General features: G+C 43.9%; 1 protein-coding gene, 1 long non-coding RNA gene and 1 other non-coding gene across 7 annotated transcripts in view; 1 reads left to right on the top strand and 2 right to left on the bottom strand.

Moving 5' to 3' along the window:
- Nucleotides 1-27,057, bottom strand: part of LOC138978090 (agrin-like) — a 391,935-nt gene that overhangs the window by 246,172 nt on the left and 118,706 nt on the right. The gene's annotated exons all lie outside the window — the stretch shown is intronic.
- Nucleotides 14,767-14,838, top strand: Trnae-uuc (transfer RNA glutamic acid (anticodon UUC)). The gene has a single exon. It is a non-coding gene; the product is annotated as a tRNA-Glu (tRNA).
- Nucleotides 21,414-25,333, bottom strand: LOC138978098 (uncharacterized). The gene is made up of 2 exons (XR_011459581.1): nucleotides 23,777-25,333; nucleotides 21,414-22,800 (listed from the first exon to the last, which is right to left on the bottom strand). It is a non-coding gene; the product is annotated as an uncharacterized lncRNA (long non-coding RNA).

The following is a 27,057-nucleotide window of genomic DNA, read 5'->3' as shown; positions in this document are numbered from 1 at the left end:
TAGAAACTAATGACAGTTCTTCCTGAAATAAGAAAGGAGGGTACGGCGAACAGGCTGAAAAGGACATCAACTTAACTTTGTTCCACCAGGACTGCTGCATCTCCGCAGGGCGATAGTCAAGCATGTAAGAGGCTGTTCATTCTTGTTCATTCGTGTTCGACGAGTTGCCCCAGGAACGCTCAAGGCGAAGCAACCAGAGGAATTTGTTATGTTATGTTATGTTATGTTATGTTATCAGACTGGTACTTAGGCTGTTAAGCCTTTGTCTGATCTTTTGAATCAGTTGCTATCCTAGCCTAACTTTTGGGCTAGGTAACCTACACGATCTTTTGACCGTGGCCTATTCTATCAACTTTTTCTTGGCTGGTGTAGTGAGAGGCATACTGACATTTGGGCTATACATATAATCTTTCAGTGCATTGTCCAAGCGATTCTTGAAACTGTTCATTGTCGGCGCTTCTACCACATTCTTGTCCAAGGAGTTCCATGTGTCTATGATTCTGTTCGTGAAGAAAGATTGTCGGAGAGCTGTTCTGCATTGTTTCTTCTTGAGCTTGAACTGATGTCCACGGGTATTACAAAGGCTATTCAGCTCCAGTGGGTTCTTGCAATCGTAGTATCCATGCACGAATTGTATGCTTCAATCATGTCTCCCCGGATACGCCTATAGCACATGCTTGGAACTTTCAAAACTCTCAAGCGCTCTTCATAACTCAAGGTCTTCAACCCTGGAATACACTTCGTGGCTCTTCTTAATACACTTTCAATCAAATTTTTATCTTTCTCGAGTCGGGGACTCCACACCACATTTGCAAACTCCAGATGAGGCCGTACAAGTGCAACAAAGAGAAGTCTTAGCGTTTCTGCGTCCAAATGCTCATAAGACCGTCTAATGAGACCCAGGATTCTGTTTGCTTTGTTGACTTGTGTTTCCACGTGCTTTGAGAATTTCAATTCACTGTCTACATTGACTCCAAGGTCCTTTTCTGCACTTGAGCTTTCCAGATCAACCCTGTCCACGCTGCCAGGTTTTCTCATATCATACACAAGTTTCTGATTTTTTGTACCCAACTGTAATGTCTTACACTTATCTGCATTAAAGCGCATCTGCCACTTGCCTGCCCAGTCGACCAAACTGTCCAAATCCTTCTGGAGTTCCTTGCTATCTTCACAAGTTCTGATTTGTCGGTACACTTTTGTATCATCAGCGTACATGCTGCACAGACTGCTCACAACTTCAGGGAGATCGTTAATGTATATAACAAATAAAACCGGGCCCAGCACACTGCCCTGGGGCACTCCACTTGTCACGTCTTTCCAGTCTGACATAGACCCATTGACCTTCACCCTTTGCTTTCTATCACTTAGAAAATCACCGATCCAGTCTTTGACAAGTCCATGGATACCATATGCTTCTAGTTTTTTCAGTAACCGCACATGCGGAACACAATCGAATGCCTTAGCAAAATCAAGGTACACAGCGTCAATCGGTACTCCATCATCTAAGCTATCTGTCCAGTCGTCAATGACGCTAATTAAGTTTGTCACGCATGATCGTTTTGCCACAAAACCATGCTGGCAATCTGATAACAAGTCGTTGGCTGTCAAATGAGAGAAAACACTGGTTCTTATCAACTTTTCTAACAGTTTGCATGGTATGCTTGTTAAACTCACTGGGCGGTAGTTGCCTGGACTGCTCTTACAGCCCTTCTTGAAAAGGGGTGTTACATTTGCCTGCTTCCACTGATATGGTACTGTTCCTTCAGCTAGCGATGCCCTAAAAACAATCGCTAAAACTTCAGCTAAAACGTCAGCCAATTCTTTCAACACTCTTGGATGCATATTATCAGGTCCAGTTGACTTCGAGGCGTCACTGAAGTGCCTTGAGCAACTTCAGGACTGCGTTCGTGTCAATGTCTATGTTATTCAATTCATTATTCAACTTTCGAGCGTTGAACTCGACCGTCAGGTTAGATGAAGACAAAGACGAAGGACGAAGACGATGACGAACATGTTAACGAAGATACAAACGATGACGAAGATGTCAACGAAGACAAAAAGCCCATACGGCTCATGATAAGTTTGTGTAACCCAGGGTAGAAAAAGCGCTTTCTCTCTCCCTGTTACCGGCTACAACCTTCCTAACACCTTTCCGGACAGGTGAAAGAAACCCCGAAGAAATTTAGACTGGCCTCCGCACAAAACCCTCCGGGAGTCAGCATCCTTCTGTCAAGGCTGCTGATATAAAGGGGGCTCGGTAGCTCAGTTGGTGGAGCACTGGACTTGTGATCGGAAGGTCGCTGGTTCCAATTCGGGCCGGGACGGACACGGGTCAACTTTATGTGCAGACTCAGAGACGGAAGCCATGTCCCACCCCCGTGTCACCACAGTGGCACGTAAAAGACCTTGGTCATTCTGCCATAAGCGCAGGTGGCTGAATAGCCTACACCTAAACACGCAGACACCTGGGTAGCGCGACCCCGTTGCTGCTAGCTTTCCACTGGGAGGAAGCGACCCGAATTTCCCAGCGATGGGACAATAAATAAATGAAAAATGAAAAAAAAAATGAAAAAATGAAATAAATCTGGCCACGAACCTTAACATGCGCACGCGACGTTACCCTGGGAGCGCTCTGATTGGACCGTGACGACAACAAACTCGCGACAGGTGCGACCTACCTGGAAACAAAACCTGCATGCACGCATCACACCAACTAGTTTGGTGCGCCTATGGAAAGCGTTTTGTGACAGTGGCATTGTTCTAACCCTTGGATAGAGTGCATGTGACAGGTGTTTGCTCTATTGGAGGACGCAGGAAGGCCGCATCCTCTACTCCACTCTCTCGTGCACCCTGGCCCTGACCGCTAAGTCACGGTGTTAGGAAGTGAAAGTAGGTGACTGCAGCCAACTTCCCTTGCTGAGCTGATTTTGACAGTGACTTTGAACAGACTGTTTTTACTGTGACCTTGAACAGAGCGTTTTAATGGCTGAGTCAATGTCACCTTGATGCGGGTCTTTACCATTAACTCATTGTCTCCCAGGTACGGATATATCCGTACCCACTCATGTGGCTCTATCTGACCAGGTACAGATATATCTGTACCATGAGTCACTTCAGTCGCTTCCTGTAACATCGATCTAACGCCTGCATTCCATTGTGTTGATACACAGTTTCTACACAGTTACTACAATTCTGAGTGACCTGCTGCAGCACAGCTGGTCTCGGCTTAAAAAAACTTGGTCAACATAGGTGAGGTAGAAAGTGTTAAGCAGATGTCGGGCAGGGATGTTTGTGTCACTGGAAACTTGTAGGCTGATGTCGGGCAGGGATGTTTGTGTCACTGGAAACTTGTAGGCTGATGTTGGGCAGGGGTGTTTGTGTCACTGGAAACTTGTAGGCTGATGTCGGGCAGGGGTGTTTGTGTCACTGGAAACTTGTAGGCTGATGTCGGGCAGGGATGTTTGTGTCACTGGAAACTTGTAGGCTGATGTCGGGCAGGTTTTTTTATGTCACTGGAAACTTGTAGGCTGATGTCGGGCAGGGTTTTTTGTGTCACTGGAAACTTGTAGGCTGATGTCGGGCAGGGATGTTTGTGTCACTGGAAACTTGTAGGCTGATGTCGGGCAGGGATGTTTGTGTCACTGGAAACTTGTAGGCTGATGTCGGGCAGGGATGTTTGTGTCACTGGAAACTTGTAGGCTGATGTCGGGCAGGGATGTTTGTGTCACTGGAAACGTGTAGGCTGATGTCGGGCAGGGATGTTTGTGTCACTGGAAACTTGTAGGCTGATGTCGGTTAGGGTTTTTTGTGTCACTGGAAACTTGTAGGCTGATATGTTGGGCAGGGATGTTTGTGTCACTGGAAACTTGTAGGCTGATGTCGGGCAGGGATGTTTGTGTCACTGGAAACTTGTAGGCTGATGTCGGGCAGGGGTGTTTGTGTCACTGGAAACTTGTAGGCTGATGTCGGGCAGGGTTTTTTGTGTCAATGGAAACTTGTAGGCTGATGTCGGGCAGGGATGTTTGTGTCACTGGAAACTTGTAGGCTGATGTCGGGCAGGGGTGTTTGACATGTTTGTGTCACTGGAAACTTGTAGGCGGATGTCGGGCAGGGATGTTTGTGTCACTGGAAACTTGTAGGCTGATGTCGGACAGGGGTGTTTGTGTCACTGGAAACTTGTAGGCTGATGTCGGGCAGGGATGTTTGTGTCACTGGAAACTTGTGGGCCGATGTCGGGCAGGGATGTTTGTGTCACTGGAAACTTGTAGGCTGATGTCGGGCAGGGGTGTTTGTGTCACTGGAAACTTGTAGGCTGATGTCGGGCAGGGATGTTTGTGTCACTGGAAACTTGTAGGCTGATGTCGGGCAGGGATGTTTGTGTCACTGGAAACTTGTAGGCTGATGTCGGGCAGGGGTGTTTGTGTCACTGGAAACTTGTAGGCTGATGTCGGGCAGGGGTGTTTGTGTCACTGGAAACTTGTAGGCTGATGTCGGGCAGGGATATTTGTGTCACTGGAAACTTGTAGGCTGATGTCGGGCAGGGGTGTTTGTGTCACTGGAAACTTGTAGGCTGATGTCGGGCAGGGATGTTTGTGTCACTGGAAACTTGTAGGCTGATGTCGGGCAGGTTTTTTTATGTCACTGGAAACTTGTAGGCTGATGTCGGGCAGGGTTTTTTGTGTCACTGGAAACTTGTAGGCTGATGTCGGGCAGGGATGTTTCTGTCACTGTAAACTTGTAGGCTGATGTCGGGCAGGGATGTTTGTGTCACTGGAAACTTGTAGGCTGATGTCGGGCAGGGATGTTTCTGTCACTGGAAACTTGTAGGCTGATGTCGGGCAGGGATATTTGTGTCACTGGAAACTTGTAGGCTGATGTCGGACAGGGATGTTTCTGTCACTGGAAACTTGTAGGCTGATGTCGGGCAGGGATGTTTGTGTCACTGGAAACTTGTAGGCTGATGTCGGGCAGGGATGTTTGTGTCACTGGAAACTTGTAGGCTGATGTCGGGCAGGGGTGTTTGTGTCACTGGAAACTTGTAGGCTGATGTCGGGCAGGGATGTTTGTGTCACTGGAAACTTGTAGGCTGATGTCGGGCAGGGATGTTTATGTCACTGGAAACTTGTAGGCTGTTGTTTGGGCAGGGGTGTTTGTGTCACTGGAAACTTGTAGGCTGATGTTTGGGCAGGGATGTTTGTGTCACTGGAAACTTGTAGGCTGATGTCGGGCAGGGATGTTTGTGTCACTGGAAACTTGTAGGCTGATGTCGGGCAGGGGTGTATGTGTCACTGGAAACTTGTAGGCTGACTGATGTCGGGCAGGTTTTTTTTGTGTCACTGGAAACTTGTAGGCTGATGTCGGGCAGGGATGTTTCTGTCACTGGAAACTTGTAGGCTGATGTCGGGCAGGAGTGTTTGTGTCACTGGAAACTTGTAGGCTGATGTCGGGCAGGGGTGTTTGTGTCACTGGAAACTTGTAGGCTGATGTCGGGCAGGGATGTTTGTGTCACTGGAAACGTGTAGACTGATGTCGGGCAGGGTTTTTTGTGTCACTGGAAACTTGTAGGCTGATGTCGGGCAGGGATGTTTCTGTCACTGGAAACTTGTAGGCTGATGTCGGGCAGGGATGTTTCTGTCACTGGAAACTTGTAGGCTGATGTCGGGCAGGGATGTTTGTGTCACTGGAAACTTGTAGGCTGATGTCGGCCAGGGATGTTTATGTCACTGGAAACTTGTAGGCTGATGTCGGGCAGGGATGTTTCTGTCACTGGAAACTTGTAGGCTGATGTCGGGCAGGGATGTTTATGTCACTGGAAACTTGTAGGCTGTTGTTTGGGCAGGGATGTTTGTGTCACTGGAAACTTGTAGGCTGATGTCAGGCAGGGATGTTTGTGTCACTGGAAACTTGCAGGCTGATGTCAGGCAGGGGTGTTTGTGTCACTGGAAACTTGTAGGCTGATGTCGGGCAGGGGTGTTTGTGTCACTGGAAACTTGTAGGCTGATGTCGGGCATGGTTTTTTGTGTCACTGGAAACTTGTAGGCTGATGTCGGGCAGGGGTGTTTGTGTCACTGGAAACTTGTAGGCTGATGTTTGGGCAGGGATGTTTGTGTCACTGGAAACTTGTAGGCTGATGTCGGGCAGGGTTTTTTGTGTCACTGGAAACTTGTAGGCTGATGTCGGGCAGGGTTTTTTGTGTCACTGGAAACTTGTAGGCTGATGTCGGGGAGGGATGTTTGTGTCACTGGAAACTTGTAGGCTGATGTTTGGGCAGGGATGTTTGTGTCACTGGAAACTTGTAGGCTGATGTCGGGCAGGGTTTTTTGTGTCACTGGAAACTTGTAGGCTGATGTCGGGCAGGGGTGTTTGTGTCACTGGAAACTTGTAGGCTGATGTCGGGCAGGGGTGTTTGTGTCACTGGAAACTTGTAGGCTGATGTCGGGCAGGGATGTTTGTGTCACTGGAAACTTGTAGGCTGATGTCGGGCAGGGGTGTTTGACATGTTTGTGTCACTGGAAACTTGTAGGCGGATGTCGGGCAGGGATGTTTGTGTCACTGGAAACTTGTAGGCTGATGTCGGACAGGGGTGTTTGTGTCACTGGAAACTTGTAGGCTGATGTCGGGCAGGGGTGTTTGACATGTTTGTGTCACTGGAAACTTGTAGGCGGATGTCGGGCAGGGATGTTTGTGTCACTGGAAACTTGTAGGCTGATGTCGGACAGGGGTGTTTGTGTCACTGGAAACTTGTAGGCTGATGTCGGGCAGGGATGTTTGTGTCACGGGAAACTTGTAGGCTGATGTCGGGCAGGGGTGTTTGTGTCACTGGAAACTTGTAGGCTGATGTCGGGCAGGGGTGTTTGTGTCACTGGAAACTTGTAGGCTGATGTCGGGCAGGGATGTTTGTGTCACTGGAAACTTGTAGGCTGATGTCGGGCAGGGATGTTTGTGTCACTGGAAACTTGTAGGCTGATGTCGGGCAGGGGTGTTTGTGTCACTGGAAACTTGTAGGCTGATGTCGGGCAGGTTTTTTTTGTGTCACTGGAAACTTGTAGGCTGATGTCGGGCAGGTTTTTTTGTGTCACTGGAAACTTGTAGGCTGATGTCGGGCAGGGGTGTTTGTGTCACTGGAAACTTGTAGGCTGATGTCGGGCAGGGGTGTTTGTGTCACTGGAAACTTGTAGGCTGATGTCGGGCAGGGGTGTTTGACATGTTTGTGTCACTGGAAACTTGTAGGCGGATGTCGGGCAGGGATGTTTGTGTCACTGGAAACTTGTAGGCTGATGTCGGACAGGGGTGTTTGTGTCACTGGAAACTTGTAGGCTGATGTCGGGCAGGGGTGTTTGACATGTTTGTGTCACTGGAAACTTGTAGGCGGATGTCGGGCAGGGATGTTTGTGTCACTGGAAACTTGTAGGCTGATGTCGGACAGGGGTGTTTGTGTCACTGGAAACTTGTAGGCTGATGTCGGGCAGGGATGTTTGTGTCACTGGAAACTTGTAGACTGATGTCGGGCAGGGGTGTTTGTGTCACTGGAAACTTGTAGGCTGATGTCGGGCAGGGGTGTTTGTGTCACTGGAAACTTGTAGGCTGATGTCGGGCAGGGATGTTTGTGTCACTGGAAACTTGTAGGCTGATGTCGGGCAGGGGTGTTTGTGTCACTGGAAACTTGTAGGCTGATGTCGGGCAGGGGTGTTTGTGTCACTGGAAACTTGTAGGCTGATGTCGGGCAGGGGTGTTTGTGTCACTGGAAACTTGTAGGCTGATGTCGGGCAGGTTTTTTTTGTGTCACTGGAAACTTGTAGGCTGATGTCGGGCAGGGGTGTTTGTGTCACTGGAAACTTGTAGGCTGATGTCGGGCAGGGTTTTTTGTGTCACTGGAAACTTGTAGGCTGATGTCGGGCAGGGTTTTTTGTGTCACTGGAAACTTGTAGGCTGATGTCGGGCAGGGGTGTTTGTGTCACTGGAAACTTGTAGGCTGATGTTTGGGCAGGGATGTTTGTGTCACTGGAAACGTGTAGGCTGATGTCGGGCAGGGTTTTTTGTGTCACTGGAAACTTGTAGGCTGATGTCGGGCAGGGGTGTTTTTGTCACTGGAAACTTGTAGGCTGATGTCGGGCAGGGATGTTTGTGTCACTGGAAACTTGTAGGCTGATGTCGGGCAGGGATGTTTGTGTCACTGGAAACTTGTAGGCTGATGTCGGGCAGGGGTGTTTGACATGTTTGTGTCACTGGAAACTTGTGGGCCGATGTCGGGCAGGGATGTTTGTGTCACTGGAAACTTGTAGGCTGATGTCGGACAGGGGTGTTTGTGTCACTGGAAACTTGTAGGCTGATGTCGGGCAGGGGTGTTTGACATGTTTGTGTCACTGGAAACTTGTAGGCGGATGTCGGGCAGGGATGTTTGTGTCACTGGAAACTTGTAGGCTGATGTCGGACAGGGGTGTTTGTGTCACTGGAAACTTGTAGGCTGATGTCGGGCAGGGATGTTTGTGTCACGGGAAACTTGTAGGCTGATGTCGGGCAGGGGTGTTTGTGTCACTGGAAACTTGTAGGCTGATGTCGGGCAGGGGTGTTTGTGTCACTGGAAACTTGTAGGCTGATGTCGGGCAGGGATGTTTGTGTCACTGGAAACTTGTAGGCTGATGTCGGGCAGGGGTGTTTGTGTCACTGGAAACTTGTAGGCTGATGTCGGGCAGGAGTGTTTGTGTCACTGGAAACTTGTAGGCTGATGTCGGGCAGGTTTTTTTTGTGTCACTGGAAACTTGTAGGCTGATGTCGGGCAGGTTTTTTTGTGTCACTGGAAACTTGTAGGCTGATGTCGGGCAGGGGTGTTTGTGTCACTGGAAACTTGTAGGCTGATGTCGGGCAGGGGTGTTTGTGTCACTGGAAACTTGTAGGCTGATGTCGGGCAGGGGTGTTTGACATGTTTGTGTCACTGGAAACTTGTAGGCGGATGTCGGGCAGGGATGTTTGTGTCACTGGAAACTTTAGGCTGATGTCGGACAGGGGTGTTTGTGTCACTGGAAACTTGTGGGCCGATGTCGGGCAGGGGTGTTTGACATGTTTGTGTCACTGGAAACTTGTAGGCGGATGTCGGGCAGGGATGTTTGTGTCACTGGAAACTTTAGGCTGATGTCGGACAGGGGTGTTTGTGTCACTGGAAACTTGTAGGCTGATGTCGGGCAGGGATGTTTGTGTCACTGGAAACTTGTAGACTGATGTCGGGCAGGGGTGTTTGTGTCACTGGAAACTTGTGGGCCGATGTCGGGCAGGGGTGTTTGTGTCACTGGAAACTTATAGGCTGATGTCGGGCAGGGATGTTTGTGTCACTGGAAACTTGTAGGCTGATGTCGGGCAGGGATGTTTGTGTCACTGGAAACTTGTAGGCTGATGTCGGGCAGGGGTGTTTGTGTCACTGGAAACTTGTAGGCTGATGTCGGGCAGGGGTGTTTGTGTCACTGGAAACTTGTAGGCTGATGTCGGGCAGGTTTTTTTTGTGTCACTGGAAACTTGTAGGCTGATGTCGGGCAGGTTTTTTTGTGTCACTGGAAACTTGTGGGCCGATGTCGGGCAGGGGTGTTTGTGTCACTGGAAACTTGTAGGCTGATGTCGGGCAGGGGTGTTTGTGTCACTGGAAACTTGTAGGCTGATGTCGGGCAGGGGTGTTTGACATGTTTGTGTCACTGGAAACTTGTAGGCGGATGTCGGGCAGGGATGTTTGTGTCACTGGAAACTTGTAGGCTGATGTCGGACAGGGGTGTTTGTGTCACTGGAAACTTGTAGGCTGATGTCGGGCAGGGATGTTTGTTTCACTGGAAACTTGTAGGCTGATGTCGGGCAGGGGTGTTTGTGTCACTGGAAACTTGTAGGCTGATGTCGGGCAGGGATGTTTCTGTCACTGTAAACTTGTAGGCTGATGTCGGGCAGGGATGTTTGTGTCACTGGAAACTTGTAGGCTGATGTCGGGCAGGGGTGTTTGTGTCACTGGAAACTTGTAGGCTGATGTCGGGCAGGGGTGTTTGTGTCACTGGAAACTTGTAGGCTGATGTCGGGCAGGGTTTTTTGTGTCACTGGAAACTTGTAGGCTGATGTCGGGCAGGGGTGTTTGTGTCACTGGAAACTTGTAGGCGATCTTGAACAGCAACAGGGACAGCAACAGGGGGTGTAAAGGTCAGCAGAACCAGAGTGTTTCAGTCTTTATTCAAGAAAGTCTTTGAATAACAATCAGACAGAGCTGTGCAGACCTGCACTTCTTGTTTTGAATTCCTTTGTGTTTCTGCTGTACAGATCTGATCAACAAAGGGAAGTAAGCGCTCTAAATGCATACAACATACAACATACAACATACAACATACATCATACAACATACATCATACATCATACAACATACAACATACATCATACATCATACATCATACAACATACAACATACATCATACATCATACAACATACAACATGTGTAAGAGAGCAAATCGACGTCGTCATGGAATTTTGGCGTAACTCGATTCTTGGCGATTTGGATGTTTTTGCGCTTTAGGCTAAGTACAGGGTGGGCCATAAAAAGTGTCCACATTTTGTTTTGCAATAACTGAGATAGAAATTATCATTTTATCTCCATGAGAAATGTTCTCTGAAATACGATGGACAATACATAATTCAACATTCATTGATCTTTCTATCCATACCAGGTACAAATATAAACACTCTTTCACAATACAAATATAAACACTATTTCACAATACAAATATAAACACTCTTTCACAATACAAATATAAATACTCTTTCACAATACAAAAATAAACACTATTTCACAATACAAATATAAACACTCTTTCACAATACAAATATAAACACTCTTTCACAATACAAATATAAACACTCTTTCACAATACAAATATAAACACTCTTTCACAATACAAATATAAACACTATTTCACAATACAAATATAAACACTCTTTCACAATACAAATATAAACACTCTTTCACAATACAAATATAAACACTCTTTCACAATACAAATATAAACACTCTTTCACAATACAAATATAAACACTCTTTCACAATACAAAAATGAAATTGTGAAAACCTGTCTAGAACGAGTTACACCAAAACGCCATGACGACGTGAAAATGTGAGTTATGCATAGCTGCCAACTGCTACGCTTTCGACGTACATTTTAAGAGCAATTCCTATGCTGCGGCTTTGACATATAACGTGCGCCACACACAAGACAGAAGTCGCAGCACAGGCTTCATGTCTCACCCAGTCACATTATTCTGATACCGGACCAACCAGTCCTAGCACTAACCCCATAATGCCAGACGCCAGGCGGAGCAGCCACTAGATTGCCAATTTTAAAGTCTTAGGTATGACCCGGCCGGGGTTCGAACCCACGACCTCCCGATTACGTGGCGGACGCCTTACCCCGAGGCCACCGTGCCGGTCCGTGTGGCGGTCATAAAATAGGTCATACAACATTGTCTATACTGAAAGGTGGTGCGGCAGACACTCTCTAAAGGGCATTTCATGTTCCTGCATTATCATGAAACTTTATTAAAAATATCTATTCTTGTGCAAGATGGCATGATAAATGCGGATGTGGGAATACATTTTAGAAAATGCTACTCTCAAACACCATTTGCTGAAAATCAAAACAAAACCCAATTGCTGCTCTTGAGGCGTGACAGGGGTTGTCAGGTACTGCAGCCTCTCCTGACACCAGAGAGAATAACAAGTGGAAATGTATGCTGTAAACTGTATTGAATTGATGTCTGTAATTTTGCATGGAAGTTTTGCAGTAAAATAAAAATTAATAGAAATATTGAGACTTCTTTTATTGCTGAGATGTTCTCTGTGTGTCTCGATATCTCTCTGTTTCTCTCTGTCTGTCTGTTTCTCTGTCTGTCTGTCTGTCTGTCTGTCTGTCTGTCTGTCTGTCTGTCTGTCTGTCTGTCTCTCTCTCTCTCTCTCTCTCTCTCTCTCTCTCTCTCTCTCTCTCTCTCTCTCAATATACTATTCCTCAATTCACGAAGATTATTTTTCTCTCTCAACTTTTTACATGCTTTTGCTTGTTTGAAACTTGTGTTCATTATGCCTTTGATAACAAATGTTTTATGTTTGTTTGTGTGAATGTTTTTGTTAATTTGTTGGGTTGCTTGTTTGTTTGTTTATTTGTTTCTTTCTTTTTAGTTTGGTTGTTTTGTTGTTTACGTCTTTTTTTGTTTTGTTATTTAACATTTATAAAACGTATTATCGTTAGATTAGTCCCTCTCATGGGCGAGGCCTGGATGTAAAAAAGCACCTGTTTGCTCAGGCCATTACCCTCCTTATTACAAAAATGTGTCTTGTCTTGTCTCTCTCTCTCTCTTTTCTCTCTCTTCTCTCTCTCTCTCTCTCTCTCTCTCTCTCTCTCTTCTCTCTCTCTCTCTCTCTCTCTCTCTCTCTCTCTCTTTCTCTCTCTCTCTCTCTCAGATTGTTTTGTTGTGTAGTCTCTGCAACCGGTATGGCTACTATCCAAGACCAGATAATTATAAATCATAGGTGTAGATAGCTTAAACAACAAGGTAAAAACAAGAAAAAAGAAGCTGTACGTAGATATGCCACACTGTTTTTTTATGACTAGTAACGAGTCACTTCATTGTCAGGCATCGCAATGCAAATTAAGAATTTCATGAAGTTCTAGGGAACGCACTGCGTAAATCATGAAAGTCAGCTGCACGAGCTTACATAGAGAAGCTACATAACTGACAATCGTTTTTTCTGCTCCTCGGAGTACACGTACTACAAAGCCTGAATGAGAAGGCTCCGGGTTTCCAATTCCGACAAGGCTGTTCAGCTATCCCAAACCTCTTGTTCACACATCAGTTTTTCTCATATTCTCTCATTTTTCTCCCTGAAGTTGTGAGCAGTCTGTGCAGCATGTATGCTGATGATACGAAAGTGTAGGCTACCGACAAATCAGAACTTGTGAAGATAGCAAAGAACTCCAGAGGGATTTGGACAGTTTGGTCGACTGGGCAGACAAGTGGCAGATGCGCTTTAATGCAGATAAGTGTAAGACATTACAGTTGGGTACAAACAATCAGAAACTTTTGTATAATATGAGAAAACCAGGCAGCGTGGACAGAGTTGATCTGGAAAGCTCAAGTGCAGAAAAGGACCTTGGGGTCAATGTAGACAGTGAATTGAAATTCTCAAAGCACGTGGAAACACAAGTCAACAAAGCAAATAGAATCCTGGGTCTCATTAGACGGTCTTATGAGCATTTGGACGCAGAAACGCAAAGACTTCTCTTTGTTGCACTTGTACGGCCTCATCTGGAATTTGCAAATGTGGTGTGGAGTCCCCGACTCGAGAAAGATAAAAATCTGATTGAAAGTGTGTTAAGAAGAGCCACGAAGTGTATCCCAGGGTTGAAGACCTTGAGTTACGAAGAGCGTTTGAGAGTCTTGAAAGTTCCAAGCATGTGCTATAGGCGTATCCGGGGAGACATGATTGAAGCATACAAATTCGTGCATGGATACTACGATTGCAAGAACCCACTGGAGCTGAATAGCCTGTGTAATACCCGTGGACATCAGTTCAAGCTCAGGAAGAAACAATGCAGAACAGCTCTCCGACAATCTTTCTTCACGAACAGAATCATAGACACATGGAACTCCCTAGACAAGAATCATGATAGAAGCGCCGACAATGAACAGTTTCAAAAATCGCTTGGACAATGCACTGAAAGACTATATGTATAGCCCAAATGTCAGTATGCCTCTCACTAAAAATTCCCACCAGCCAAGAAAAAGTTGATAGAATAGACCACGGTCAAAAGATCGTGTAGGTTACCTAGCCCAAAGTTAGGCTAGGATAGCAACTGATCAAAAGATCAGACAAAGGCTCAACAGCCTAAGTACCAGTCTGTCAACCTATCAACACCATTTCTTCACACACTGCACTGGTTACCTATTCAAGCCCGCATTGACTATATAAATGCTCATTTATTATTATTTATTATAAACTGTCCACCCTCAGCTTTAACTTCTTTTCTGGCTCGTCTCCTGCTTACTTCTCTGAACTCCTCACCGTCTATTCTCCAGCAAGACAACCCCGTGCTTCTTCTGACTGTCGCATCCTCACCATTCCACACACCAAAACCAAAACATACGGACAACGCACTTTTACTTTCTGCGCACACACACAATGGAATTCTCTCCCCTTTCACATCCACCACTCTCAGTCACCTCAAGCATTCAAACGAGCACTTAAAACGCACCTCTTCAAGAAATACAACCCCTGATTTTGTTTTCTCAGTCCATCAGTAGGCTACATGTAGTGTATTTGTTGTTTTAGTGATAATGTGATAATGTATATATAAACATCTAGGGCTGTTTTAAGTATTGTTGATTACATGTTCTGTTTGATTACGGGTATTCAGCTGGTATTTCCTTGTTTTCACTACCTATTTTATTCATGTTTTTATTACTTAGTTAGTGGAAGAATCCTTTGTATGTATGTTTGATGGTGTATGCTTTTAATTAAGCGTTGCTGACTAGCTATGAATGTAGATGTAAATGCTTGTATAACTGTGTTTTAATTTTAAATGTGTCAAGCGCAAAGAGCATAATTGTAAAGTTATGATGTTGCGCTATATAAATGCTCATTTATTATTATTATTATTATTATTATTATTATTATTATTATTATTATATCATATGATAATCGGACTGAATCACGGCTTTTTCTTTAAAATCTACCTGGCAGACCAATTTTCTTAGCTTCCCATGTGGTCTAGTGGTTAGGATTCCTGGCTTTCACCCAGGCGGCCCGGGTTCGATTCCCGGCATGGGAACCATTTTTATTTTATTTTATGTTGTAACTGATTGTTAGTTTGTTTGGTTTTTTTTACATCGAGCAACGCCTGCTAAATTATCAAACTGAGAGTGTGGAAAATCGATCTTCAATAAGAATAACGTTTTATGCAGTCCTGCGAGGTTACCCTTATAGAAAATTAGCCCCGTCTGCTTTGTCCAAGGGATGGCGCAAATTATATTTGTTTCTTTTTCTTTGTGTGTGTGTGTGTGTGTGTGTGTGTGTGTGTGTGTGTGTGTGTGTGTGTGTGTGTGTAATTATTGTTGTTTCTTTTTCTTTGCAGTGTGTGTGTGTGTGTGTGTGTGTGTGTGTGTGTGTGTGTGTGTGTGTGTGTGTGTGTGTGTGTGTGTGACTGTGTGTGTCATGGTGTGTGTGTGTGTGTGTGTGTGTGTGTGTGTTCGTGCGTGTGCGTGTGTGTGTGTCGGCCGCCTAAGATTAGTATATCGTCGCTGTCAGTGCAAGACCTTACAGGCTTATGTGCAGTTTTGCAGTTTTGAGAAAAACGAAGTAAACGGTTTTTTTGGCTCACGTAAGTGTAGCCTATGCGATCGTAACTTTGTCTGTCTGTGCGTGCGTGCGTATGTGCGTGCGTGCGTGCGTGCGTGCGTGTGTATGTCTGTGGTAGAAACTCTAACATTTGAAGACGTCACATTACATTGACGTCACATTATGACGTAAGAGGGTTAGACGTCACGCGAAGGAAGTACTGAAAGTCTCGGTCATTATTATTTTGAGCCGGCGGGCCGAGACTAGTTGGCAGTCGTGTCCCTGTAAGTAGGCTACATGCAGACAGACAGATCTAGATCTAGTGTCTCGCTTTCTTGCACAGTTTCACCTATGCTCTTTCTGTGTGTGTGTGTGTTTATCGGTGTGTGCGTGTGTGTATGTGTGTGTGTGTCTTTGTGTCTTTGTGTGTGTGTGTGTGTGTGTGTGTGTGTGTGTATGTGTGACGGAGTGATTGAGTTTGTGTTACTGTTTGTCGATTTCTTACGTGAGCCTTGATGGCTTCGCCTCTTGTTTAAATATGTGTTAATGTAGACTATACATTGCCTTCCATGGACTTCTAATTATGTACTGGGGAGGCTTCATGTATCTTTTTGTGCTAATCAAACGCAGTGCGCCTGACGTAGGTACAAATTAACATGTGCAGATACGAGGAATTGACCCTAAGTCATTGGCTGTTTTCTTAATTGTGTATACGAGGTTTTGCATTCACAAACTCAGCAATAATGACGAGACAAAATTGTTTAAAACCTTTAGTTTTGCATGACTAATGAGTAAGCAGAACAGAGAGAGAGAGAGAGAGAGAGAGAGAGAGAGAGAGAGAGAGAGAGAGAGAGAGAGAGAGAGAGAGAGAGAGAGAGAGAGAGAGAGAGAGAGAGAGAGAGAGAGAGAGAGAGAGAGAATTATTTTGTGGAATCAAAAAGTAGGAATCTTCATGAACTTAAATACATTATTGAAAACATTATTTATAAATGCTGTATATTTGTTCCCTTTGGGACTTGTCTGTTTGGCAAGTTACGTTTGAAAATGTACTGCCTGCTGGCAGGGGTAGACTCCATTTTTAAGCAGAACTGTCGGGAACAGCTATTACTACAGTGGAACCCCCTCCCCCCCCCCCCTCAATGTACGACTCCCTCCCTTTTAAGACCCTGTTTTCAGGCTTTCTGTTAATAATAATAATAATAATAATAATAATAATAATAATAATAATAATAATAATAATAATAATAATAAATAACTTTTCTATAGCGCGAGTCCCATCAATTGGCTCCAGGCGCTTTACAAATTCATTATAGAATAAACTAGCACAAATCAACAAGCATACATTTAACTGAGACATAACACCAAGATCCCAAGCACTAAGCAAAACTTAGCGTACAATGTTAAAAGTACACACACACACACACACACACACACACACACACACACACACACACACACACACACACACACACACACACACGCGCACGCACGCGCACACACAAAGATACCATTGACACATAGACCATAAAGCACATGCAGGGTAGAGAGTTCCAAAACAGAATAGAGTTGTGGAGAGTCTACTCAGGCTAAGCAAAGGCTTTACGAAACAGGTATGTTTTGAGTTTCATAACCTCTATAAATATAGGCCTACCCCCATTTTAAGACTCCCTCCTTTTTAAGATCTTCTAAGACTTGTGGAGGTGTTTAACAGAGAGCTCCACTGTAGTCAAGCTAAATGTGTGCAAGGCGGCAATTTGGTGGCTCATACTGACTGACATTATGGTCCACTGTAGTCAAGCTAAATGTGTGCAAGGCGGCAATTTGGTGGCTCATACTGACTGACATTATGGTCCACTGTAGTCAAGCTAAATGTGTGCAAGGCGGCAATTTGGTGGCTCATACTGACTGACATTATGGTCCACTGTAGTCAAGCTAAATGTGTGCAAGGCGGCAATTTGGTGGTTCATACTGACTGACATTATGGTCCACTGTAGTCAAGCTAAATGTGTGCAAGGCGGCAATTTGGTGGCTCATACTGACTGACATTATGGTCCACTGTAGTCAAGCTAAATGTGTGCAAGGCGGCAATTTGGTGGCTCATACTGACTGACATTATGGTCCACTGTAGTCAAGCTAAATGTGTGCAAGGCGGCAATTTGGTGGTTCATACTGACTGACATTATGGTCCACTGTAGTCAAGCTAAATGTGTGCAAGGCGGCAATTTGGTGGTTCATACTGACTGACATTATGGTCCACTGTAGTCAAGCTAAATGTGTGCAAGGCGGCAATTTGGTGGTTCATACTGACTGACATTATGGTCCACTGTAGTCAAGCTAAATGTGTGCAAGGCGGCAATTTGGTGGTTCATACTGACTGACATTATGGTCCACTGTAGTCAAGCTAAATGTGTGCAAGGCGGCAATTTGGTGGTTCATACTGACTGACATTATGGTCCACTGTAGTCAAGCTAAATGTGTGCAAGGCGGCAATTTGGTGGTTCATACTGACTGACATTATGGTCCACTGTAGTCAAGCTAAATGTGTGCAAGGCGGCAATTTGGTGGCTCATACTGACTGACATTATGGTCCACTGTAGTCAAGCTAAATGTGTGCAAGGCGGCAATTTGGTGGCTCATACTGACTGACATTATGGTCCACTGTAGTCAAGCTAAATGTGTGCAAGGCGGCAATTTGGTGGCTCATACTGACTGACATTATGGTCCACTGTAGTCAAGCTAAATGTGTGCAAGGCGGCAATTTGGTGGCTCATACTGACTGACATTATGGTCCACTGTAGTCAAGCTAAATGTGTGCAAGGCGGCAATTTGGTGGCTCATACTGACTGACATTATGGTCCACTGTAGTCAAGCTAAATGTGTGCAAGGCGGCAATTTGGTGGCTCATACTGACTGACATTATGGTCCACTGTAGTCAAGCTAAATGTGTGCAAGGCGGCAATTTGGTGGCTCATACTGACTGACATTATGGTCCACTGTAGTCAAGCTAAATGTGTGCAAGGCGGCAATTTGGTGGCTCATACTGACTGACATTATGGTCCACTGTAGTCAAGCTAAATGTGTGCAAGGCGGCAATTTGGTGGCTCATACTGACTGACATTATGGTCCACTGTAGTCAAGCTAAATGTGTGCAAGGCGGCAATTTGGTGGTTCATACTGACTGACATTATGGTCCACTGTAGTCAAGCTAAATGTGTGCAAGGCGGCAATTTGGTGGCTCATACTGACTGACATTATGGTCCACTGTAGTCAAGCTAAATGTGTGCAAGGCGGCAATTTGGTGGTTCATACTGACTGACATTATGGTCCACTGTAGTCAAGCTAAATGTGTGCAAGGCGGCAATTTGGTGGCTCATACTGACTGACATTATGGTCCACTGTAGTCAAGCTAAATGTGTGCAAGGCGGCAATTTGGTGGCTCATACTGACTGACATTATGGTCCACTGTAGTCAAGCTAGATGTGTGCAAGGCGGCAATTTGGTGGCTCATACTGACTGACATTATGGTCCACTGTAGTCAAGCTAAATGTGTGCAAGGCGGCAATTTGGTGGCTCATACTGACTGACATTATGGTCCACTGTAGTCAAGCTAAATGTGTGCAAGGCGGCAATTTGGTGGCTCATACTGACTGACATTATGGTCCACTGTAGTCAAGCTAAATGTGTGCAAGGCGGCAATTTGGTGGCTCATACTGACTGACATTATGGTCCACTGTAGTCAAGCTAAATGTGTGCAAGGCGGCAATTTGGTGGCTCATACTCACTGACATTATGGTCCACTGTAGTCAAGCTAAATGTGTGCAAGGCGGCAATTTGGTGGCTCATACTGACTGACATTATGGTCCACTGTAGTCAAGCTAAATGTGTGCAAGGCGGCAATTTGGTGGCTCATACTGACTGACATTATGGTCCACTGTAGTCAAGCTAAATGTGTGCAAGGCGGCAATTTGGTGGCTCATACTGACTGACATTATGGTCCACTGTAGTCAAGCTAAATGTGTGCAAGGCGGCAATTTGGTGGCTCATACTGACTGACATTATGGTCCACTGTAGTCAAGCTAAATGTGTGCAAGGCGGCAATTTGGTGGCTCATACTGACTGACATTATGGTCCACTGTAGTCAAGCTAAATGTGTGCAAGGCGGCAATTTGGTGGCTCATACTGACTGACATTATGGTCCACTGTAGTCAAGCTAAATGTGTGCAAGGCGGCAATTTGGTGGTTCATACTGACTGACATTATGGTCCACTGTAGTCAAGCTAAATGTGTGCAAGGCGGCAATTTGGTGGTTCATACTGACTGACATTATGGTCCACTGTAGTCAAGCTAAATGTGTGCAAGGCGGCAATTTGGTGGTTCATACTGACTGACATTATGGTCCACTGTACGGTCAAGCTAAATGTGTGCAAGGCGGCAATTTGGTGGTTCATACTGACTGACATTATGGTCCACTGTAGTCAAGCTAAATGTGTGCAAGGCGGCAATTTGGTGGCTCATACTCACTGACATTATGGTCCACTGTAGTCAAGCTAAATGTGTGCAAGGCGGCAATTTGGTGGCTCATACTCACTGACATTATGGTCCACTGTAGTCAAGCTAAATGTGTGCAAGGCGGCAATTTGGTGGCTCATACTCACTGACATTATGGTCCACTGTAGTCAAGCTAAATGTGTGCAAGGCGGCAATTTGGTGGCTCATACTCACTGACATTATGGTCCACTGTAGTCAAGCTAAATGTGTGCAAGGCGGCAATTTGGTGGCTCATACTGACTGACATTATGGTCCACTGTAGTCAAGCTAAATGTGTGCAAGGCGGCAATTTGGTGGCTCATACTGACTGACATTATGGTCCACTGTAGTCAAGCTAAATGTGTGCAAGGCGGCAATTTGGTGGCTCATACTCACTGACATTATGGTCCACTGTAGTCAAGCTAAATGTGTGCAAGACGGCAATTTGGTGGCTCATACTCACTGACATTATGGTCCACTGTAGTTAAGCTAAATGTGTGCAAGGCGGCAATTTGGTGGCTCATACTCACTGACATTATGGTCCACTGTAGTCAAGCTAAATGTGTGCAAGGCGGCAATTTGGTGGCTCATACTGACTGACATTATGGTCCACTGTAGTCAAGCTAAATGTGTGCAAGGCGGCAATTTGGTGGCTCATACTGACTGACATTATGGTCCACTGTAGTCAAGCTTAATGTGTGCAAGGCGGCAATTTGGTGGCTCATACTGACTGACATTATGGTCCACTGTAGTCAAGCTAAATGTGTGCAAGGCGGCAATTTGGTGGCTCATACTCACTGACATTATGGTCCACTGTAGTCAAGCTAAATGTGTGCAAGGCGGCAATTTGGTGGCTCATACTGACATTATGGTCCACTGTAGTCAAGCTAAATGTGTGCAAGGCGGCAATTTGGTGGCTCATACTGACTGACATTATGGTCCACTGTAGTCAAGCTTAATGTGTGCAAGGCGGCAATTTGGTGACTCATACTCACTGACATTATGGTCCACTGTAGTCAAGCTTAAATGTGTGCAAGGCGGCAATTTGGTGGCTCATACTCACTGACATTATGGTCCACATGGAATGTACAAGAACCTTGTTTTTCTATTTGCTCTAACCGTAGCTCAAAGAGTACGATCAATTGTCTGCTGTTTTTTATTCTGAATTTTGGGATGTTGGCAGTTTTTGGATTAATATTGTGTGCTAGACTGTTGTCGCTGTGTTTTCCATAAAGAATTCAGTGGGTAGCTATTCGGTCTAAAGTCTGTTTATTTGAGAAATGGCTATTTGTATCGCCATGTCAACACTTTTTGTGTGTGCTTTGTTTGTGTTTGGAAACTTTTAATACAAAAAAGAGTTTATGATTTTATCATAAATTAATTTATGTTCTAAATATTTTTTGGAGAAAGACCAGAGCACAGCTTATTGAAACAGACACTCCCAAGCCACTCGCATTACACAATTCAAATGCACAACTTACACGCATCTTGCACACACCTTGTTCTCATCACCTGTTCAAACACATTCATAACACTTGAACATTGATGTTTCTGTCGCTGAAGTTTATTTTCCGCGACTACTGATTTTGATAGAGCAAAAGCTCTACAAAAGTAAAATCATAACCAAAGAGCATATATATATATATAACAAGGTGTAAGTTTTAGTGTACGGGTTGACTAGATTTCAAAATGGACATAATTTATCATTCCCGTTGTCACGAACTGAAACCTCTGCTGAACAATCCTCATTGCGGTCAATGCGCTAGGATTAGGGTTAGGTTGTTCACGACCTGATTAATCTCTCTAAGTTGGTGCATGCGCATTGACCGCAATGAGAAGGATTGTTCAGGCAGAGTTTTCAGTTTGTGACATCGTCACTAAAACACCAAAATACAAAGAAAACTGTACATTGAGACCACGACATTGGCAGCCGTGGATGTTATCCATACATTTGTCAAGAGACAATATTCAAGAACACAAAAAAAAGCATAAAAATGATTCAAACGCGGCGGTAAAACGCCACAAACCAGCCCTGATTCCGCCGCACACCCAGGGAAAAGAAATATCACTGTTTTGGAATCTGGTCAAAAATCAGGTCAACAATTCTTAGTGCACCCGTTCAGTACATGTGACACTGTTTGGGAAGGGTGGTTGCACAGAGCACACTGTTTGGGGTACTGATTTGGGTAATACAGTGCTAGTAGGCTGTTGCATTGCAGGAGTTGTAGTCTGCCTCGGATGATGAAGCTGATAATTTTATCATTCAACTTTAACTTGCCAAGAAAACAATTGGACAGTTTATGGTCAGCCTGCGTTGCTTCACGTACGATGCGGCCCTGTGAATCTTTATCCTTCCAATCGTCAACAAACTGGGTGAGATTCTTCTGCTTGCACAGAGAGTAAGTGGCTTTACTGTCAGTAGTTGACACTTTTACTTCCTTGTCTGCTGTGAAGACGAACACATAGCTGTCGTCAAACCACCGTTATCCAGCTGTACCTGCTCGCGCACACACAGTTCGTTCAAGTGCAACCAATCAGATCGGGGCCAGTTGACCTTTGACTGCTTTGGTAGTTCACCGGTTGCAGTTCTTTTGAACCCTGCAAAACATTGGGTGTCACAATCTTCTGCCTCTTCAACTTTCCGTTTCTGCTTGTTTTGGGACAGTGTTGGTATAGTGTCTATTGGTGTCGGCGATGACAGTTTTTGTGTGTTAATCTGTTCCTTTACGCGACTTGTTCTCCAGGTACACAATGAATCGATGGGGTTGCTGGAACAGGGTTGTTGGGTCGCCTGACTGGTCACGCCGCTTGATCTCCTCCAGTCCGAAGAAGAGTGGAGTGGCAGCAGGCATGTTGACAGCCAAGTTTCTGGGTCGACAGCCAAGTTTCGCTGAAGATATTGCAAAGCTTCTTCAGCATTCCTCATCTCCTGCAAATAAACAAGAAAAGCAAATGCTTGCACACGACTCTCCTTCGTTACCCCTGCCCCTCCCTGAACCACGCTGCCAAATTTTGGTCATGTCTGCTGATTATCAACTCCTACAATTGTGTAAATATTTGAGGCTTTTGGTTTCAAAATAACTGAGAAAATATCAACATAAAGTTTTTGCGAACATGACCCCGCTGTGACCCCAAAATGTGACGGGGGTAAACCAAACTAGAGACAGATTATCAAACCCTTGAAGTGTTCAAAGTTTCAAAGCTCTAGCTTAGAAAACACCTGAAATAACGTCATGTTAAGTTTTTATGAATCGAACATGACCCCCTCTGACCCCAAAACTTGACGAGGGTCAATTTGGGATAATATCAAACCCTAAAAGTGTGCAAGGATTCAAAGCTCTAGCTTCAAAAACATCCGAGATAACATCAATGTTAAGTTTTTACAAAACTAACATGACCCCGCTGTGACCCCAAAATTTGATGAGGGTCAAACAAACTGGGATGACTTCGTAAGATCATCAAACCCTAATTATGTGCAAAATTTCAGAGGTCTATCTTGAAAAACATCCGAGATAACCTCAACGTTAAGTTTTTTGTCCACGGACTGCCGGCCGTCCACCCCTCCATACAGACGGAGACATATGAATCCTAATACTCACTAATTACTCAGGTGAGTCAAAAATCAAAACACACAATGAACAACATGGAATAGAAATATGCAGCAGCACATGCACAGCATAAACAAAGAGGCAGCTCCATCTTTTTCATTCATGGAATGAAACTCCCACATAACTAGCAACTTTCACCCACCAGACTCCGCTCGGATTCGAACACTCAACCTATGGATTTGGAGACAATTAAGGCATCTTATACCAGGCCATTGAGCCCGCCAAGAGGCAACTAACATTATTTAAAAACACATACAGGTAAATGTTAGTCTAAAACTCTCAAGAAAGTACACAAACCTTTGCGCTGAGCACTGCTCTTCTGATGGCCGACTTCACGATGCCGCCAACGCCATGACAAGGATCCTTCCGGTGGGATGTGCCAAAGAAGAATATTTCGACGGGCACTGCTAAGTCCTCCGCAGAGCATGACAGGTCAGTAAAGGGCTGACACTGTACTTTCCATCAGGAGTTCACCACAAGTGCACCTGCAAAAGTTAAATACATTAAAATATCACATAGGGTAAGGGATGGGAGGGGGTAAATTGAACAAGGCGAATATTTCAAGAGTTAGTGTAATTGTATTTTTACGTTACTGATGATTGTGAATGACGTTTGTATAAGACAAAATGGTGCAACGACTAACAACGGTGGGAGGTGAGAACTTTTAGAACAATTTTGCGGAATGTTGCTGAACATCTAACTTTTGGAGTATTGATATTAGCTAGAAAATTGCAATCTACTCTTTGGTCTTTCAGTCATGGAAAATGGTCGTAAGAAGATATGTAGAAAGCTCTGGCAAAAATAAAAGATAGTCGGCTTGGGTTAAATACCTATGCAAATGAATTCAGCTAATTTGAACTTTGCCCTGTTTGCCCAAAAATGTTAACTTTTCACTTATTTAAAGAAACAAGTCTGAGTGTTGACAAAACACATAAGATCCTTTATTTCATTTGCATATCTGTAGGTCTAACCTCACCATCTTTGCTTTCCGAGTATATGAGCCAGCAACAGCATCTAGTTCTTAGGGTGTTCAAATTACCCCCCTAATGCAAAAACACACACACACACACACTGAAAATGCCTTACCCTACAAGGAAAGCAATTCACATGGTTTTTGTTCAATCAAACACACACACACACAAACAATCGCACACACACTGAAAATACCAGCTTAGAAGTGCACACACAAATACATTTACATCAAGGCTCACAAATCAACAGACACAATATTACATTTTCAAAACCTTACCCTGAAAGGAAACAAATTCAATAGTACATGAACTTTGCTCAATCACACACACAATCACATACACTGAAAATACCAGCTTTGATGTGCACACACAAATACACAGACATATCAAGGCTCACAAATCACCAGAGAAAATATTACATTTTTTAAACATTAACCTGCATGGAAACAATTCAATTTAAATGAAGTTTGTTCAATTACACACACACACACACACACACACACACACACACACACACACACACACAAGCACACACACTGTGACTCACACTGAAAATACCAGCTTTGATGTGCAAACAAAAATACAGACATAGTATCATAGGCTCACAAATCAACAGACAAAAAATTAAATTTTTTAAACATTACACTGCAAGGAAACAATTCAATAGGGCTAACCCTAACACATGGCAAACAAATCATCAGAGAAAATATTACATTTTTTAAACATTACCCTGCAAGGAAACAAATTGAATGGTACATGAATTTTGCTCAATCACACACACACAATCACACACTGAAAATACCAGCTTAGATGTGCACACACAAACACACAGACATAGTATCAAAGCTCACAAATTAACAGACAAAATATTACATTTTTTAAGCATTACCCTGCAAGGAAAGAAATTGAATGGTACATGAATTTTGTTCAATCACACACACACACACACACACACACACACACACACACACACACACACACACACACACACACACACACACACATACACAATCACACTGAAAATACCAGCTTTGATGTGCACACACAAAAACACACGCATATCAAGGCTCACAAATGAAGACAAAATATTACATTTTTTAAACATTACCCTGCAAGGAAACAAATTGAATATTACGTGAAGTTTGTTCAATCAGACACACACACACACGCACAATCAGACACACACACACACACGCACAATCACACACACACAATCACACTGAAAATAGCAGCTTTGATGTGCACAAACAAATACATCGACACAGAATCATTGAGGCACACAAATCAACATACAAAATATTACATTTTTTAAGCATTACCCTGCAAGGAAACAAATTCAATATTACATGATTTTTGTTTATTCAAACACACACACACACACACAATCACACTGAAAATAGCAGCTTTGATGTGCACAAACAAATACACCGACACAGAATCAAGGCACACAAATCAACATACAAAATATTACATTTTTTAAGCATTACCCTGCAAGGAAACAAATTCAATATTACATGGTTTTTGTTTATTCAAACACACACACACAATCACACTGAAAATAGCAGCTTTGATGTGCACAAACAAATACACAGACACAGTATCAAGGCTCACTAATCAACATACAAAATATTACAGGTTTTAAACATGACCCTGGAAGGAAACAAATTCAATATTACATTATTTTTGTTTATTTAAACACACACACACACACACACACTAAAAATACCAGCTTAGAAGTGCACATTCAAATACACAGACATAATATCAAGTCTCAAAAATCAACAGAGAAAATAATACATTTTTCAAATATTACCCTGCAAGGAAACAAATTGAATGATAAATGAATTTTGTTCAATCACTCACACACACACACACACACACAACAAACACATATCAAGGCTCACAAATCAACAGAGAAAATATTACATTTTTTAAACATTACCCTGCAAGAAAAAAATCAATGGCACATGAATTTTGTTCAATCACACACACACACACACAATCTGAAAATACCAGCTTTGATGTCCACACACAAATACACAGACATTAAGTATCAAGGCTCACAAATCAACAGACAAAATATTACATTTTTTAACATTACCCTGCAAGGAAACAAATTCAATGTTACATGACTTTTGTTTTATTAAACACACACACATACACACTCCATCACACACACACACACTTAAAATACCAGCTTAGACGTGCACACACAATACACAGACATAGTATCAAGGCTCACAAATTAACAGACACAATATTACCTTTTTTAAACATTACCCTGCAAGGAAACAAATTGAATGGTACATCAATTTTGTTCAATCACACACACACACACACACACTCACACACACACACACAATCACACACACACTGAAAATACCAGCTTTGATGTGCACACACAAAACCACACACATATCAAAGCTCACAAATCAAGACAAAATATTACATTTTTTAAACATTACCCTGCAAGGAAACAAATTGAATGGTACATGAATTTTGTTCAAACACACACACACACACACACACAAAATACCAGCTTTGATGTGCACACACAAAAACACACACATATCAAGGCTCACAAATCAAGACAAAATATTACATTTT

This window comes from Littorina saxatilis, linkage group LG10 (genome assembly GCF_037325665.1).
Source record: "Littorina saxatilis isolate snail1 linkage group LG10, US_GU_Lsax_2.0, whole genome shotgun sequence".
In the NCBI taxonomy this organism is placed as follows: domain Eukaryota; kingdom Metazoa; phylum Mollusca; class Gastropoda; order Littorinimorpha; family Littorinidae; genus Littorina; species Littorina saxatilis.
The sequence above is the reverse complement of the archived record's forward strand: the minus strand, read 5'-3'. Positions and strand labels throughout refer to the sequence as shown.